This window comes from Condylura cristata, unplaced genomic scaffold (assembly GCF_000260355.1).
Source record: "Condylura cristata isolate star-nosed mole 26May11 unplaced genomic scaffold, ConCri1.0 scaffold00018, whole genome shotgun sequence".
Classification (NCBI taxonomy): Eukaryota; Metazoa; Chordata; class Mammalia; order Eulipotyphla; family Talpidae; genus Condylura; species Condylura cristata.
Window position 1 is genome coordinate 3,086,030 of NW_004567119.1, and position 18,119 is coordinate 3,104,148.

Below are 18,119 nucleotides of genomic sequence, written 5' to 3' on the forward strand. Positions count from 1 at the left end.
AACACCAGTTGCCATCACTCACAGCTGCGCCTCAGGCTTGCCAGGCACTGAGCAGGGAGTTCTGAGACTGAGTTCGGGGATCATCAGCCGGTGGTGCTTACTGTGGGCTGGGATTTACCCACAGCTCTTGGGCCCCTCCCATGTTTCTCTACAGAATACTGACCGTTTCCAAGATCCAGCACCCCCAGGCATGAGGCTCAGACTTGATTTCCTTTTGAAGGTATTTATGGAAGTGACAGACTACATTCAGGACCCACCACATTCTGCAGGTGACAGCGTGCGAGTCACCGCTCCCCCTGGATAGGACACTTGAGCAGGATCCGAAAATCTAGTAGGTCTTTTTCATCTGCTAGACCTCAACTACAGAAGAGCAGAGGCCATTTCTATCGTGTGAATCACCCCTGTTCACATGGGCTAGTGTTAACAAGAATTTGTTGAAATGAATGCATGGGTGTATCCTGTGGCCGTCCTGAGAGCTTCAGAAGATGAACATTTGTCTCTGAGTTTGAGTGTGAAGCTGTGTGCTCTGTAACCCCTGCAGGTGCCCTAGGACACAATCTGGCAGAAGTGACCTGCTCTCGAGCCTTGGAGAAGGACAGCCACTGAGAAATTCAAGAATCGCCAATACAGGTGTGTGGATAAACGAAGACTAAAAACTAACAACTGGAAAATGAATACAGTCCTTGCTAGTAACTTTCTAAGACATGTTTTGCCAAATTCAGCCTGCCCTTCAATTCTCTAATGACAATAAATTTTTAATAAGCCATAAGTGTGTCAAGGCAAAACTGGAAGGTACAAATGTTTGTAGTCAGGTCGTACAGCTAGATAACGTTACATCACGAGATAAAAATAATAACATACCCAGAATGTCGTGACGTAGGGGAATCATGTCATCAGTTATTTTACATTCAAGGTAAGACAAGCGACTACTCCAATTAATACCTGCATTGCTCCAAGCTTTTGTGCTTTGGGCTACATCCTGCTTACGCTCATGTTTCTTCAAGTGTGAAGACACTGGTGGGAAAAAAGAACGTGTCTCAGAAAACATTGGAACTTTTTTCTTCCCCCTGACATGTGTTATTACCTCACACGCTAAGGAATGTATGTGGTAAATACTGGATTTATGGCAACACCTCAGATAATTGCACAGTTTGAAGGGGATCCAAGAGAGAACGAACTGCCAGCCATCCACACAATGTCCTCTTTTATCCGGTATTAGTTTCAAGAATGTGACAGTATAAAGTGACTATGTTTATGTTATCCTTAAGGAGAGGAAAGTTCGCTCTCTTGCTCTCTTTTTGTCTTTTAGAGGGCAATATTCTTTTAACAAGCTAAACCAACATGCAGGGAAGAAATAAAGCCTTCTAAAATTTGGAGTAAATGTCTTGAAACCAATATGTTATTTGAAGCACTGTTTTACATGGTACATTCATTTTTGTCTTACTCTCACATAACTCTGCAAATAGCTATTGAATTCAAGCTGTCTCAAGGGTAAAAGCATAAAGCTGAATGTTTCTGTTGGATTTAGTTGAGCTCAAAGAGTGTCTGGATTTGTTGGTCCTAGAATTCTGTCTTAAACCCTCAAGCGTCCGCTGGAGCCCAGTTGCACCAGAACAATTCAGCAATTCAGGGTTTCCTTTCCTGTGTAAAACATCTGTTTACATGGCTTATGTCTGAATGAACATAAGCAAGTCATCATTTGCTGAAAAAAATGACAAGATGGTATATAGCTTTTGTACCTAGTAATCTTTATGCTACTCTTATGCTTCAATACTTTAATAAATTGTAGGATATGGTCTAATTCTCCTTTGTGGTGAACTCTTACGAATGGCATGTAGTTAAACAGACCAAAAAAAAAAAAAAAAACAGATATCAAAGTGAACCTTTATAAAAATACTTATCAAACACCATTTGTTATCTGTGGAGTCATTAAGATGTGTGATGGCAGATTCTCTTCGGGGATGTGAGCCTTGTCACATGCATTGTGTCTATACTTTGTACAAATGAATTGGAGACAGAAGACAGATCACAAGACATTACTTCTTAGAACCATAGCTTTCTCCTCCCTTGAGTGCTATGTCCCAACACACCTAGAGAAACAAATATGGAATATCAACCAATGGGGTGAGTGAAAAGGAAGAATAAGCTGCTGATTTCTTCTCTGCATTCTCTTCTGGCCTTCTCTTGTAAATTTAGGGCTTGGCTTTCCCCAAGTAGAAGCATAGGAGAGAAAAGGGGCGGTTTCATGTAGACTGCACTGGTGTTCCAATATTAGCAATATCTGGATTCCCAAGGTATCTAGGCCCACAAATAAAGAGCATTAGCAAGCTAGCATCCTTATAATTTTGAAGTAGAGCTATTTTAGGCAATATGAATGCTAAAATATCTTTTTTTAATATTTATTTATTTATGTTTATAGAACTGGGGTACAGGCCAGAGATGCAAGGGTGGTGAGAGGCTTCACCAGACCAGAGTGGGGAGCAGAACAGGCTGACTGATGGGGGGGAGCAGCGGGCGGGTCAGGAGAGGTCTGCTGCGCCCTGTGGGTCAGCTCCTGGGCTGGGGATGGAACTCATGCTGAAGTGGCTTTAGCTTCTCGGTGCTGTGTTTTAACCCGCTGCGCCACCAGGGAGGGCCCAAAATATATTAAACATATATTTTAATATCCATACCAGAGAGACAAATCCCTCCTCACTTGCAGAAACCCCACATACCATGTCTACATAAACTGAAGGGCATGAATGCAAGCTATTCCCTGGCTTGGGTATCTGATAATCTGACCAGTACTTTGACCCAAGAGATCTTTTCAGTCTTTTACTGACTCCCTGTGATAAGCTGACACAGCCCTTTTGTGCCTAGCTTTCCTCAGCAAACACACTGGGAGAGGTATGTGCAGACATTTTTTCAGTAGTGGTAGCTTGGGGCAAACCTACATTCCTAGGCAGCCACCATTTCTTCCCTCCTATCTGTTTGGTCCCAGGTCTGCTCCTTGAGTGAGTTCCAGGTGACATATGTAAAACGCAAAAGTTTTGCCAGTTTAAGGACTTCTCTCTCTACTTGAAGAGAGTGTTCCATCCCTGATTTCAGGGATGGATGCAAGAGTGGACACAGAACACACACACACACACAATCCCAATTAAAGTGCATTTGCCACTAATTTGAAAGAAAGCCTTCACTCCTACTACTGCAGCACTATTTACAACAGCTAGGACATGGAAACAAACCAAACGCCCCCAAACAAATGAATAGGTCAAGAGACCATGGAATACTACTCAGCAATCAACAAGATAAATTCATGCCATTTGCAGGAATATGGATGGAGCTGGAAGGATTATGCTAAGTGAAAGAAGCCAGAAGGAAATGAAAAATATGGGATGGTTTTACTTACAGGTAGAAGATAAAGGAACTAGACAAAAGATCACAAAAAAAGACAAAACAGATGCTGGGAAGGGGGAAGTCAGAACGGCAGAGGGAATAGTGTGAGAGACGATAGTGGGGGTCATGGGGACTGTGGTGGTGGGAAATTATGGGGACTTCATCCTAGAGGAAAATCAAATATTGTACAAAGTGGACAATGTAAGAAATGAAGAAAATAAAAAGGAAAGAAGTCTCTTCACATTTAACTCTCCTCTCTACCTCACACTCTTCTTCCACTGGATGGGAAGATAACGACCTCTTCCTTTGGCTTAGTCTAGATACTCAGCTGAAAGTGAAAGACTTGTTTTTATAATCCTCTGTATAACTCTAGGTATCATACTTAGCCTCCCACGTAAATTAGGGTCACTCTAGGTAACCTGCAGATGGAAAGTAAGTTGTCCAAAGTAACAAAACATGACATTATTTTGCTGCAGATAGAACAACAGAGAGATTTTTCTGGGTCTTGAGTATGCTGGTGCTTTTACCTATACAGGGATGTCAGTTAACACTCAGTGGCTATGGAAATTAATATTTCTTGAGTATCACTAAGTGGTAAATTTTGGGACAGTCACTGCAACACAGATAGTCTGAGTAGATTAAACCTATCCTAACAACAACCAGGTAGTGGTTAATACTTTTCTTAATTTACAGAGAAGCAAATTAACACATCAAGAGGTAATTTTTAGTGCAAAAACAAATTATTAAGGAAAAACACTAAATTGTCTTATCTGAAGCTTTTTATCTCAGGGATACCTCCATGCCTCTTCAAGCACTGAGACATCTGTATTTACTACTGCTATAGTTTAAAAAATTTAGAAATGTGTACATCTTCTTTAAACATGGTTAATATCTACTTTGGTTATGGTATTGCTAACATGTATATGTTTTGAAACTTAACAGCAAATGATAAAGTGGTTGTTGAGATTATATAGTCAATAACTCTAGAAATGTAAAAAGGCTAAAGAATGATAATCCTAGACTATAATATTACTAAATAACGTATTTTGGATTAGTCCATAAAAGGTGCCAAAATCCCAATCAAGGGCTACAGAAGTAATCAGTTACCAATTTCATCACAAGGTGTGTGCTGAATAGTGGTATCAACAGAAGGAAGGGGACTGAGGACATGTTTCCAGTATCATAGAACTTGAGATCCACTTTTATATTCAGCAATATGTTGTTGGCTTGAAAAACCTTCAATTTAAGAAATGACAAATTAGATTTTCTTGATTTGATTTTGCTTAATTGACATATTTGGTAGCAAGAAACCAAGACAAGATTTGGAGAGATGATTAGATTGCATTTACATTTCACACACACACACACACACACACACACACACACACACACACACACAAGTATTATACGAGTCTGTGATTCGGTTTGTCTCCCTGTCTTGCTGTGGTGTGAATGTGTCTCCTTCAGTGCAGCTATGGACACCCTGGCATCCAAGCGGACGATTATGGAGGTGGCTGGGCCATAGGGCTGGCGTCTCCGTGAGTGGGGTTAGTGGCCTCTGAAGGAGACCACTCAGAGCTCCCTAGCACTTCCCAAAATGCAACTCTATATGGACAAGTCCAGAAGCATCCACAGGACCCTGGCGTGAGCATGCTGTGTCCTGACCACCAAATTCCAGACTCCAGAATTGTGAGAGTAAACTCCTGTGGTTTGTAAGCCCCAAATCTACAGTGTTTTGTTATAGCAGTCTGCATATACTACAGGACTCACATATGAAAAAGCATTTCTGTTCTTTAACAATATGAAGCAGTGTGCGTCACCTTCGGTTTCTTGCCATTCCTCATGTTTCTGTTGCCCTTGCTGCGTAAGGGGTGCGTCCCCATTTGTGTCTGCGCTGCTTTTGATCCCTAAGACTTGTTCACGCCAAAATCATTTTCATCTGAATATAACTGCTCGACTTAGTTACACAATAAAGTCTTAAATTAAGGATGAACTAAAATGACATTTGTGTTTGTAATTGATCCCGTTAGATATTTTGGCTTCATTTCCATCCATTGAATACTTCCAATCAGACATTTATTTTTAAATATATTGCATTCTCTGTGGCAAACGTTCACACACACACACACACACACACACACACACATACACAAACTAGCTTGAGTGTCCGCTTTCCCTTGGATTCACCTGGGACCTGAGAGGTGTTATGAGGAGAGACGTGCAGTGAAGTCCATTTCTGTGGTCGGTAATAACTATCTTCTGAGAGCTCTCCAGAGAACAAAACTAGATGGTGCAATTTACAGGGGTTTAAGTTTCTGGTAAAAAAATAAGAAAAGTTCCTCCAATGTGCTTTTCTTCTCTGAGGTCCTAATTTCATAAAACATGCTCAAAATTGCACGTTTGGCATCTCAAATCTCTGTATACGAATTTTATAGGAATTTTTCCCAGCTAGCAACAGATTCATTTCTGCTAAAATTCTATTACACTAAGCAATTTCTCTCAAGGATTGTAACAATTCTTCTCAAAACAGATCAGCAGCTTTCAGTGTAATCTTACTTCATTTAACTGGAACAAGGCCCACTTCTAGTAAACCCTGCAACTGGATGTGATGGGAATCGAAAACTCTTTCAGAAAACCCTGCAGAATATGAGAGACACTGAGAAGGTGACTTGGATTGCATTTTTGTTTCGCTTTGTTTTCAATTCTCCTCTTAGAGTAGCTTTTATTCTATTTTATACTTGGCAATGATTTAAAATAATAACTTTTATAGAAAAAGTAAAATAAAAGAAGATTCACATTCAAATATTTATGAACATATAAAACATTATCCACAAAAACCTTCTGGAAATATTTTGAATTTATCACGTTAAAGTATGTTCAACAACAGGTTGCTGAGGTCTGCACTCAGCTGCATTCGTTCACCAATTAGTAATAGGCCGGTATAAACTCAAAGGCTGCAAATGTTTATAGCCAAATTGAAAAGAAAAAAAAGTCAACTTAAATCCAGGTATCTGGATTTAAAAAAGAGAGAGACGAGGAAACAAAAAGGGAAAAGGGGAGACAGAAGATGGGGAAACCTTAACTCTATCACTGCTCCCATCCACAGCAGTTTGATGAAATTATTTAAAGCTTCACTTGGCCAAGATGGTCAATTTAAAGAAAATTTAATCAAGTGAAAAAAAAATCCAGTGAAGAACACCTACCCCTTAAGGCAGTTACATTGTAGGAAGGGATCGTGATCACCTTCCAAGGAGTAGAAAAGAGCTGCCCAAGGCCTGAGGCCCAGGAAGTGATGAGCCCTGCTCAGCACACATTTTTTCAGAAGAAAAAAGAGAGCGACATCATATACCGGAATCTAAAGTTTCTTTCCATTACGATTGACACCCATTGCCTAAAATTCTCTAAACTGCTGAACGATTCCTGAAAATAAAAGTATTCTGGACGGAGGACCTTCCCGGTGGTGCAACGGTTAGTGCACAGCGTTACAAAGCCAGCCGTGGCCGCTTCAGCACCTGTTGGGTCCCCGGCCAGGGAGGGACCCACATGGCGCGCAGACCTCTCCTGTCTCGCCCGCTGCTCCCCTCAGCACTGTGTGTCAGTACATCTGCCTGTTCTGCTCCCTGCTCTGTCTCTGTGAATCCTCTCACCGCCCCTGCACCTCTGGCCTGTACCCCAGTTCTGCATAAATAAATCTTTAAAAAGTAGTTATTCTGGACATATTCTTATTCTTATTATTCTTATCATTATCATTATTAAGTAGTGCATTGCAATGTTCACCATACTCTTGGAAAGGAACGCCAGGCTGTGATATACACGGCAACCGGAGGCTTCCTATGCCTTTCCCCAGCTCCATCCATCCATCCTCTGCTTTCTCTTCATGAGTGTCCTTCTCTGCTTCCTCCTCCTCCTTAAAACACTGCCCTTCGCTTACTGCTTAGTCATCCTACTGATGTTGCTATCTGATGCTGGGTGATCCTGTGAAATGTCTGCTCCTACCTCCAGAGCTCTCGTAAGCTACAACTTGCATTGCCCAGTCATGAACAGAGAGAGGCCCAGGGTTCAGTTTGGAGATCAGCTCCCTCCAGTGCTGTATCACGCGACTAATTACAAATTTTGCACCAGGAGGAAGGAACAGTCGTGAAGGAGCTAGCACATACAGTGTGCCATACAGACAGATCCACTCTTAACTCTGAAAGTTAGAGCCTGGGCTAGTTAGTACCCGTGGCTGAAGGTTTACATGGCGAGGGAAGCAAGAAATAAAGAACGTTCCCTATCTGCGTCACAATGTAGAATTTCAGAATCAGAGTAGATGAGTATTATTTTGAACTCTTCCAGTCTACTGAAAAATTGTCTTTAAGCCATATTCACTAATATAATAAGGTGAATAAGGACACAGCTATTCGAAAGATGAACAAAAATGGGTATGATAGTTGTGCTCTATTAATACACAACAGTTTTATACTAATTAGCTTCACATTGCACGAAGTTAAAATAACCACAGGAAATTTAAAAGCTTCTTCAGTGCAAACAATTCTACCAATAAATTTTTAGAAAGCAAACAAACAAATCTGCCAAATGGGAGAAAACATTTGTACACAGTCCATCTGACAAGGGGAAGACATTCAAGATCTACAACAGCACAAAAAGAAAAAAAAATTCAAAATGTACATCTCAAAAAAAAAAAAAAAAAGACAAAGACATACAGATGGCCAAAGGCACATGAAAAAACATAAATCATCCATCATCACTCTTCATCAGGGGTGTGCAAATCAAAACACAATGAGATAATACCTCATCTGACCCACATCCAAAAAACCCAGCCATTCTAGAGAACAGTGTGACAAAATATCAAAACTAGACCTACCATACAATCCAACGATTCCAAGATACTGACCTGAAGAACATACAAAGAGTAAGTCAAAGAGATACCTGCTCTCCTGTGCCCAGTGCAGCACCATTTCTAGTAAGTCATGGAAACAACCTAAGTCCTCAGGAAGAAGAGGTGTGTGAGCATTGGACACTGGGCAGCTCGCTAAAATAATATGCCATTTGCAAACATGGATGGAAAAGAAAGGAATCACACTAAGGGAAATAAGCAAAAAAGGGAATGACAGATGTTAGTTTAATTTACACATAGAATCCAAAGAAATGAACAAAGGGTCAGACAAAATCGAAAAGAACACACGCTGCGAGTGTGACTATAGAACTGATGAACCCCGAGGGGCAGGGGCGTCGGGCAGCTGGGTGACGCCCGCACAAGGCCTCTGGGGAGGCCCGCAGGCCTTGGTGGGGTGGCAGGTGGCAACGTTCTTCTGAAGAGGCGGCTCCGTCTTAGACGGCTAAATCATATACATGGCTGGAAATCATTGTTAGCTCTATTTAAAAAATGAACGTTCTGGAGCTATTTTGACAATCAGTCTGAATAATTATTGCCTCCAAGTTGGGAATTTTGAAAAATGCACTTCAGAGCATTAAATATTTTCAGACTCCATTGAAGTAAAGGAGATTTAATAATTACACATATTTTTAGTCCATCTTCAAACCTTTTATGCTACTCACAAAGATTTTAGCTTTCACAAAAGTGCAGTGTTGTCAAGGACAATTAACAATACGTGGCATAAATATATAAAGGTAATAAGTGGCCGAGTAAAGCAAAGCCGTCCAGTTTTAAAGGGAGGTGACGTATCTTGGAGCTGTGTAAATCCCCTGTGTTGTTCTGTACTGTTCCTTAAAAGACAGATTAGCTCACTAGGTGCGCTTTAGAATAATAGGTATTTGAGCTTTGTGTCTTTCCAGGTATAGCTCTTTTAACCCTTGGAATTTCTTGAGTTCTGAGGAAAGCCATGGGAGTGCTCTTTGTGAGGTTAATGAGGAGGCTCTTGGAATGTTCTTGGTAACCAAAATATGGGAGCTCATCCCCAAAGGAATGACTAAATAAAGGGTTTTTGTTTGTTTGTTTTTTTGTTTTAAAGCAAAGAAACATTGGCCTGGAGTGGGAGGCAGATACCAGAGAGGAAGCCAGAGAGAAAAAATAGCCTACTTAATCAGGTCCTGTGACACCGTAGGCTGTGCAAACAGTTAAACATCAGAACCAGGATTGGGAATTGCACAGGAAGCCCTTTCAAAGCAGGGATCAAGGATGCAGAAGTTGGTCTGGCATCAAGCGTTCATAAAATAAGAGTGTTAGAAGTAGAAGCTTCAGAATTTCCATATATGAAACAACACAGCTTTTCAAAGAAAACAAGAAATAAGGCAGCAGAGAAGAATATTAATCTCTAAACTAGGCAAGGAAAGTAATGTGAAGAGCTCAAGGGCACAGTCACTGGCATGCAAAGCGGGGAACAGAGAAAGAGTTGCAATCAAAATAGAGTGTTTCAAGAACCAGGCTAACGCACAGGATTCAGTAATACATAATTAGCAGAGGTTGAAATGAAATCGGAAAAATATAAATCTGAAACACAGTAGAGTGGGGATCCGGGGAAAAATGCACAGTATAGAGTTTAGCAAGTGGGCAACCCTGGAGCCTGTGAAAACTATGGATTAGAGATTGTTAGACACCAGCAAAAGCGCGTGGCTGAAAGATAAATGCAAGTGCAAAAGAGAGTTGAGGTTGAGCAGAAGAGTCATCAGCAAGAAGTTGATTTCTATTATTAACAGACTCCAAAATTCCATATTGGTCACACTCAAAAGTTTCTGTCTTCTTAAATAACAGCAATGGAAGGACGCCATCTTCCTTACGTAGCAGTTATAGAAGTAGCCGTTTGCCTTACATAATACACCGGGGCAGCCGTCTTCCTTACCTGACAGTCATGAAGGCAGCCATCTTGCCTACATAATAGCAACCAGCAGCGCCATCTTCCACGCTGTCATTCAGGAACTTGAGCTGATGCTTCCTGTCACTGTCAACACATGGTTTCCAAGAAATGTATCTTCATGGTGAAGAAGAGAAAATAACTATGAACTCTGACAGGAAAGTGCTCCACCCAAATCTCTAAAACGGACTAGTGGTTTCAACTGCTGTGTTCTAAAGCCTAGTACTGCTCATGTAAAAAAATGAAGCTTCTAAAGCCAGTGACTGGCCATGGCAAAGCACAGGGCTGAGTGGTGCCGGAAGACCAGGCCTCCTCTTAGTGCAATGTGGGCTGAGGAAGCCCTCTGCTTGTTGAAACTGCCCTTGACCAGAGGACTTGTTGAACGCTGGTCCAAGACTTTTCCTATGTGGTTTCTTTCCCTTCTCCATCATGTGGACCTGCATCAAGGTCTGAACACTATCCTAACCCTTTCTGACTTCCCATCTCCCTCAAAAATGGTTTTCCCCACTGAGTGACCTGAGTGTCTAAACACAGGTGCTTATTTTAGATATTATATGTAATATCTAAATAATAGCCACGTGTATGATTTGGATACATTTTCATTCAACATAGAAATTCATAAAGGTTTTAATACTTTCATAATATTTCATCAGCTATCTGTACCATCGTTTTCATAATCTGTCATCTGTTCTTTTGGTCCTCATATTTTTTTCTTTCTCTATAATTTTAGATAAACTGAATGATATTTCTACATCAATTTGTTGGTTGGTCAATGTGGGACATTTATCTCACGTACCTCAGATTTCTGCCCTAACTTTAAATATGACTTCCTTTGAGATGTTTCCTCAGCCCTCCAGACTAGCTTACCCCATATGTTATATCCTATAGCGTGGATTAGATTTTATTACCTCAAAATTCAGCAACAATTTAATTTAAAAAATCTCTCTTCTACCAACTAAAATGTATATGTGAGAGCAGGGTCATGATTAGTTTATTTAATATTTTATTCCTGGCACAATAACCAGGAACTTATATTCAATAAACATCAGTTTAATCAATAATTGAATTTACTTTTCCATCATTTCTAATTGAATGATGGAAAAATTGAAAAATTAAAATATTTCATTTTAATCTATAATATGTTTAAATTCATAATAATTAAATACATCTTTTTTAACTCAATTCACATGAGCTCTTTATTTTAGAGGGAAAATTGGCTTGCTGAGGTGTTCTGTACAAAATGTTTTCTTAAAACATGTTATTTTGTATCACAAAAGATGACTCAACCAGAGATGTGAAAAATATCTGTGCTTTGTAGCTATTATTATACTTACCATTGCAATATAGGGTGTGAGCTATAGGAGTATGACTTTCTGTCTCTTCCAGACATGAAGGTGGTCAGATTCAGAGGCAAGGTAGTGCTGTCAACAGGAAAGGAGTTGCTTTTAGAGATGTAAAACAGATTAGTGTCAGTGAATAATCATGACAGGGAAGTAACCTTAGGGCAAATTCAGTCAGAAACATTGTAAATAAAGCTACTGGAAGGACTCATCAAGACTAGTGATGTGCAGATGATATAATGGTAGAAAAATTGAGCTTTCTGCACTACTGCCTCTCAAGAACAAATCAGCCAGCCCTTCCTCGGCAATGCCATCTCACCTTAGTCCCCTTGACCCACTTGAAGTTTGTTTTGCGGAAGGGGAGGGCGGGAGACTACAGACAAAATGTTATGGTATTTCTGTTAAAAGTAGTTTTGACCTTTCACACAGCATACTAGTAATATTTTCAAATCTACAACAAATCTTGTATCCACACAACAGGAATTGCTCAATTGACACAGAGTGAATATTTCTTGGGTTAATTTTACCACGTATTTCTTATTAGCTTAAAGATACTGGATTGTTTGAAGAAAACACTCAAATATATTTGATAGGAATTATATATTTACACATTTATTTTCATCAATTAACTAAGCACTACACTGAGTGCTGCCAGCATTGTGTGATGTGATATTTAGATAATGAACAAGATTCTGTCCCTGTTCTCTTAGTCACAATTCAATACAGTTGAGAGAGAAAATTCATTTGCATTTTTACCTTTGCTACACCAGCATACTAAGCCTTATGATGTGATGAGTGTTATTAGTGAGATACGGTCAAAGTTCCAGAGGCTCCTTCAGTGCGAGATGCACCCCTGTGGACGGAATCCTCCCAGAGTTAGGTGGTTTCTTTGTAAATGAGTTGCAAATTAATAAAATCTGGGGAATAACAAGATATACCCTTATGGCTTAGGAGTACCACAAACAGCCCCCAAGTGGTATGGTGTCTCAGTACAGTCTTTAATGATGCATCCATTTTAAGACTAGTAGATGAGGAAAAGATTATGGCCCAAAAGAAGACATCCATGTTCAAAAGTTAAGATTTAAAAAACAAAAAAAGGTGTTTGGATCAGAGGACATCATTTGGGGGGGTCTAAAAGAGATGGCACAGGCCCTCCCTGGTGGCGCGGCGGGTTAAAGCACAGCACTGAGAATCTAAAGCCGCTTCCGCATGAGTTCGATCCCCGCCTGCCCCGGAGGTGACCACATGGCGCGGCAGACCTCTCCTGACCCGCCCGCTGCTCCCCTCAGCAGTGTACTTCATCGATGTGCCTGTTCTGTTCCCCGCTCTGTCTCTGGTGAAGCCTCTCGCCGCCCCTAAGCCTCTGGCCTGTACCCCAGTTCTGTATACACAAATAAATAAATCTTTAAAAAAAAAAGAGAGATGGCACAGATTCACTGGAGGATAGGAGGCGACCCTAAATTTCTGAGGGCTTAGCCCCTCAGATGAGAGAAATATGAAGATGGAAAATAATTAATTAAAATAGATGAGCTAGCTTGAAATATGAAAGACCCAATATAAGAGTAAGACAATTATAAATGCGAGAAAAAATTTAAACTAAATTTGTAGAATTTAACAAAATATTATTTAAGTGGACTCCATCTAGACAGAAAATCCCTTAGACATAGGTGACCCCAAACTAGGAAATAGTGACAGTCAGAGGCAGAGGGGAAAGGAGTCCATCCATTAGGAAATATCGCCCACCTGCTGTGGCCACTGGCTGCCTGCTGAGCTACTTTTTCTCACCCTAAACACCGGGAGGGCTGTTTCAGTTGATGATACCAATTTAGAAAGTGTAAGATTTGGTTTACATCCTATGGAGATTTAATTGACCCTGAAGACCAGGCAGAGATTCCCAGGCAGCATGTGAAAATGAAACATTATCATTTTCTGTGGGCTGAATCTCTGTGTCTCCCCAAACTCGTATGTAAAAGGCAGAACCCTCAATGTGATGGTCTTAGGAAGTAGAGACTTAGGGAAGTAATTTGGTTTGGATGAGGGCAGGAGAGTAGAGCACCGGTGATGATCGCATCTGCCTTGGAGTAGACTGGTACATCTTGCTGGAAGACATACTCCCTGAGAGTTCCTGGGAAATAAAATTCCTCACAGGTAATGAATCTCGAGGTTGAATCATCTCAATCACTGATTAGATTGAGCTTTTCTTCCCTCAATTAAACCTTCTGAAATGAAACCAAATGCTCTCAGGAGGAGAATAAATTATGCAGAGTTTTAAGCAAATCATTTTTTTTCCATTTATAACATCTGACTTTTGAGCAAAATAAACTCAACATGAAAGTATGTGGTAGCTGAGAAAAGTGGAGATAAAACACAAACCGTAGTAGCCAGATTACAAGATGGCCATGCACTAGAGCCTCATGAATGACACTTTAAAATAATTTGTGATTAAAGGTGTTCAATTTGCTAAAAGAGAAAACAGGAGATTTCACTGGAGAGCTAGAAATATATTGCACAAATCCAGATTGGCAAATACCATAACTGAAGTTATTTAGAGATTGTACAAAGATTAACAGAGAGATAAAAAAAAAAAAAAAAAAGGCGTAGGGCCCTCCCTGGTGGCGCAAAAGGTTAGGATGCAGCACTGAAAGTTAGCCGTAGCTGCTTCAGTGCGCGTTCAATCCCAGGCCCTGGAGGTGACCCAGGCCCCGGAGGTGACCCACAGGGCGCAGCAGACCTTTCCTGATCCGCCTGCTGCTCCCCTCAGCAGTGGACTTCTTGATCAGCCTGTTCTGCTCCCCACTCTGGTGAATCCTCCCACCACTCCTTTGGCTTTTACCCCAGTTCTCTAAACATAAATACATCGTTAAAAAACTAAAAGGTGGTATATACAAAGAAAAGCAAAACAGTAGAGTAGGAAACATATGGTATTTACCAGCAAATTTACATACATTTAATTTGTAGTCTCAGAAGGATATGGGTTGAGAAGCATGATTGTAGAGAATCAATAGTAGAAGCGGTAATGAACTTTCTATAATCAATAAAGAAATTTAAGTTACACATATAAAAATCACCATAAACTGAAGTTTAAAAGTGACAGTTTTTAGTGACATAAGAGACTGTTTCTAAAAATATATAACAAATCTAAGTGTGTCTGCTTAAATACCTAGCTTCAACACACATGAACTTTACAGAACTAAAAGGATAAATAGACATTGTTAAATCAGAGTGAGACCTTTCAACACATCCTAACAATTAGACATCAGACATGAAGGCAAAATATCAACTAGAATAGCAGGATTTAATATCATGCTGAATAACTTTCACTCAGTGTTTATATTACCAGCCTGTATATCACCAATGATCTTGAATGAGGATATCTCTCAGGAGTCTGCAAATTACAGTGGTACCCCATTTTTTTATATAATATAATAGTTTATATCATTTTGTACATTTTTTTCCATCTCAATTGTAATCCCAGTGGGTTTCCCATCACCAAGTCACCAAGTCATAATCCTGTGCATTTCCCTCCCTCCCCCTCCCCCCGTTTTTGATCCCATTCCCCACTCCACCCCCACAAAATGTCTCTGGTATATGGCTGTTCATTATTCTTGTTATTTTCTCGCCTGGTCCATTATACTCCTGCTATGAGTGAAACCATCCGGTATTTTTCTTTCTCTTTCTGGCTTATCTCACTAAGCATGATCTTTTCCAGCTCCATCCAAGTTGCTGCAAAAGACACGTGTTTCTCTTTTTTGGTTGCTGAGTAATATTGCATTGTACATATGTACCACATCTTTCTAATCCAGTCATCTACTTTTGGACATTTGGGCTGCTTCCATGTTTTTCCAATTGTAAATAAAGCAACAATAAACATGGGGGGCACCCCATTTTTATAAATAGTTTATTGAGACACTGCCTCACCTCACTCTACATGTGGTCCTCAGGAGCTCCACATCACAGTGAAAGACACAGGAGTTATGAACAAGACACGGTGCTCACAACTCAGAAATAGTTACTCTCTGGCCTTTTAAGGACCATAGTTGACCAAGTCTGAACCTGATCTACATGACTGGGTGGAAATGAAGCCAAAAGAATGTAAGTCATATAGCTATCTTAAATCTGTAACTCATTCATGTTTAAAGATTTGCAAAATGGTGGCATAGTTCTGATACTGCTAACGTGCACGGATCAATGAAAATCCTAGCACCACCCACTTTGAAAATGGGAGGTACCTCCAGAGCCAGAGCAGTTTTCAGAATCTGACCTATGCATCCAGCTCACTCCCAGGACCACCATAGAATGAATAGAATAAGCAATGTTCTTAAATCTGGTTGAAAAAAAAAGAGAGAGAGAAAGAAAAGACAAGGGAAATGAAATCACATTGGTCCACTTCTGGAAGTCATCAGGCCATAGGAGTCACAGTGGTCAGCGCTGGCTTGGGGAATACATAAACCAAACCGACATTGAAAAGCGTAAAACGAAAATGCAAAGACATTCGAACTACGGCGGGCTCTACCTGACATGGTGTGGGTGGGATTCCTGCAGGAAGCTTCCATCCACCGTGGGGTTTCCAGGGAGACATTAAGACGTAAGGCCGCATGCAATCTGTCCTTCAAGGTGTGGACCATCCATCACTCTAAAATGTCATGTTCATCGGTGTGCTCCATGTATAAAGCAAAATTAGATGAAAAGCAATGCGAATCGCTGTACGAATGGTGAGAGCTGTAGTCATTAGAAACAGTACTTTCCTGGAGACGGCTGCAGGAAGAGACTTGAGCAAGGCTGTGTGTTTTGTTTGTGTGTTTCCTTCTCCATCAAATGCGTGGACCAGAACAGACTGAGCTGGAAAACATGGCATTTTAATCCACCCTGTGGGGAAGGGATGCATTTGAACCGAAACAGTTCCTTTTATTGCTTCTCATTTTCATCTAGTGGTGATAATCTGTCTCTGCTGTGTACACGTGGTTACACAAAATCATTTATAAAGCTAGTATTATCAAAAATTTGTTTTTGTTGATGAACTCTGTGGAAAAAAACAATAATGTAAAGAAAAATATTAACAATACGTGGGGTGTTCAATTGCTTAGAATTTCTGGAGTATTTTTTAAGTCCACAGGAAGAAAAACAGTATAGAGTTATGGCTGTGAGCACTGTCAAAAGGTGAATATACAGATGGTAGGATGGATGGTATGTGACAGACTGACAGTAGCTGGTAGGCAGATGATAGCTAGCTCGTCAGGGCCCCTCTTCACTACACACGCACACACACGCACGATGCACAGTACAGGATTACTTGGAATTTATGAAACTGGTCAGTAGTAAATATTTGTAACAAGACTGGATAGTATACTCAAATAAACTGATATTATGCATTGAATTTCAGAATGATTTAAGTATTCAGTAAAGACATTAACAATGCTGCCTTTTAATAACGCAGTCATATTATTATTTGAGAGAAATATTTACTATATATTAATATTGTTGACTTAAAAATAAGACTAAAATAAGTTTTAGCAACACACTATTATGCTTGTAAATTCTGCAATTGTTTACATATGTTTACATGTGTGTATATTTACCCAATACCTGAAAGACTATTAATTATATGAGAATGGATTGCATATATATATATATATATATATATATATATAAATCTCGATGATCTGTATAATATGTATCAATATCCAGCAACATATATTCATTTTAAGAAAACTAGCATGGTATGAATATAATATCACAGAAGTGGGGGATCATCAAACCAGTTCCCTTGTGATTGTACTTACAAATGAAAATTAAAGATCATAACACTTCCTTAGTGTTTTCAGAGTTAACAAGCATGGACTACATACATTTTTAACACATAGTTATTCATTTCCATTATTTAAATATGTTCCTAATTATTTTTCCAAACTAAGTCCTGTTGGCAGGTGGTTGTTGATGAACTGATGAAAGGAGCCGAGCCGTTTGCTCACTCAGTTTGCATTGTTTCCATACTGATGTTCAAACAACCTGCTACAGCCTCAGGCTTCAGAAGCGAAGGTGGCATCATCTCCTCTTTCTCGCCCCGAGACTAGAGGGGAATGCTGATTTCCAAACAGCCCACATCAGCATCGTGCTCACATAAAGACATGTCCAAAGATCCCTGACCCTTTGGAAATGGGTTTCCATCCATTTTCTCACTTTTCTCCATTGAAATTGCCAAGAATTTGTGAAATTTCTACTTGGGAATGACAGGCTTTGTCCTCCTCATCTCCACAATTGCTTTGTTTGTAAGCCTCTGCTGCGTGCTCTCGAGATCCTTCCTGCATCTGTTTTGTTACTGCCTGCAACAGACAAACAAAATTACTAGCGGGAGTACTAAATGTGTGAGTCAAATTATTTATTTGAAACAAACAAAATCACTAGGAGGAGTACTAAATGTGTGGGTTGAATTATTTATCGAAAAGCTATTTCCAAAAGACTGACCTGGAAATTGTAAACTTCTCCCTTGAGTTTTTTTTTTTTTCCTAGTATAAGTTTTATATAATGAAATTTTGGCTACTTGAGCCTATGTATCTGCATCTACTTATACAATGAGTATACCAATACTTACTTT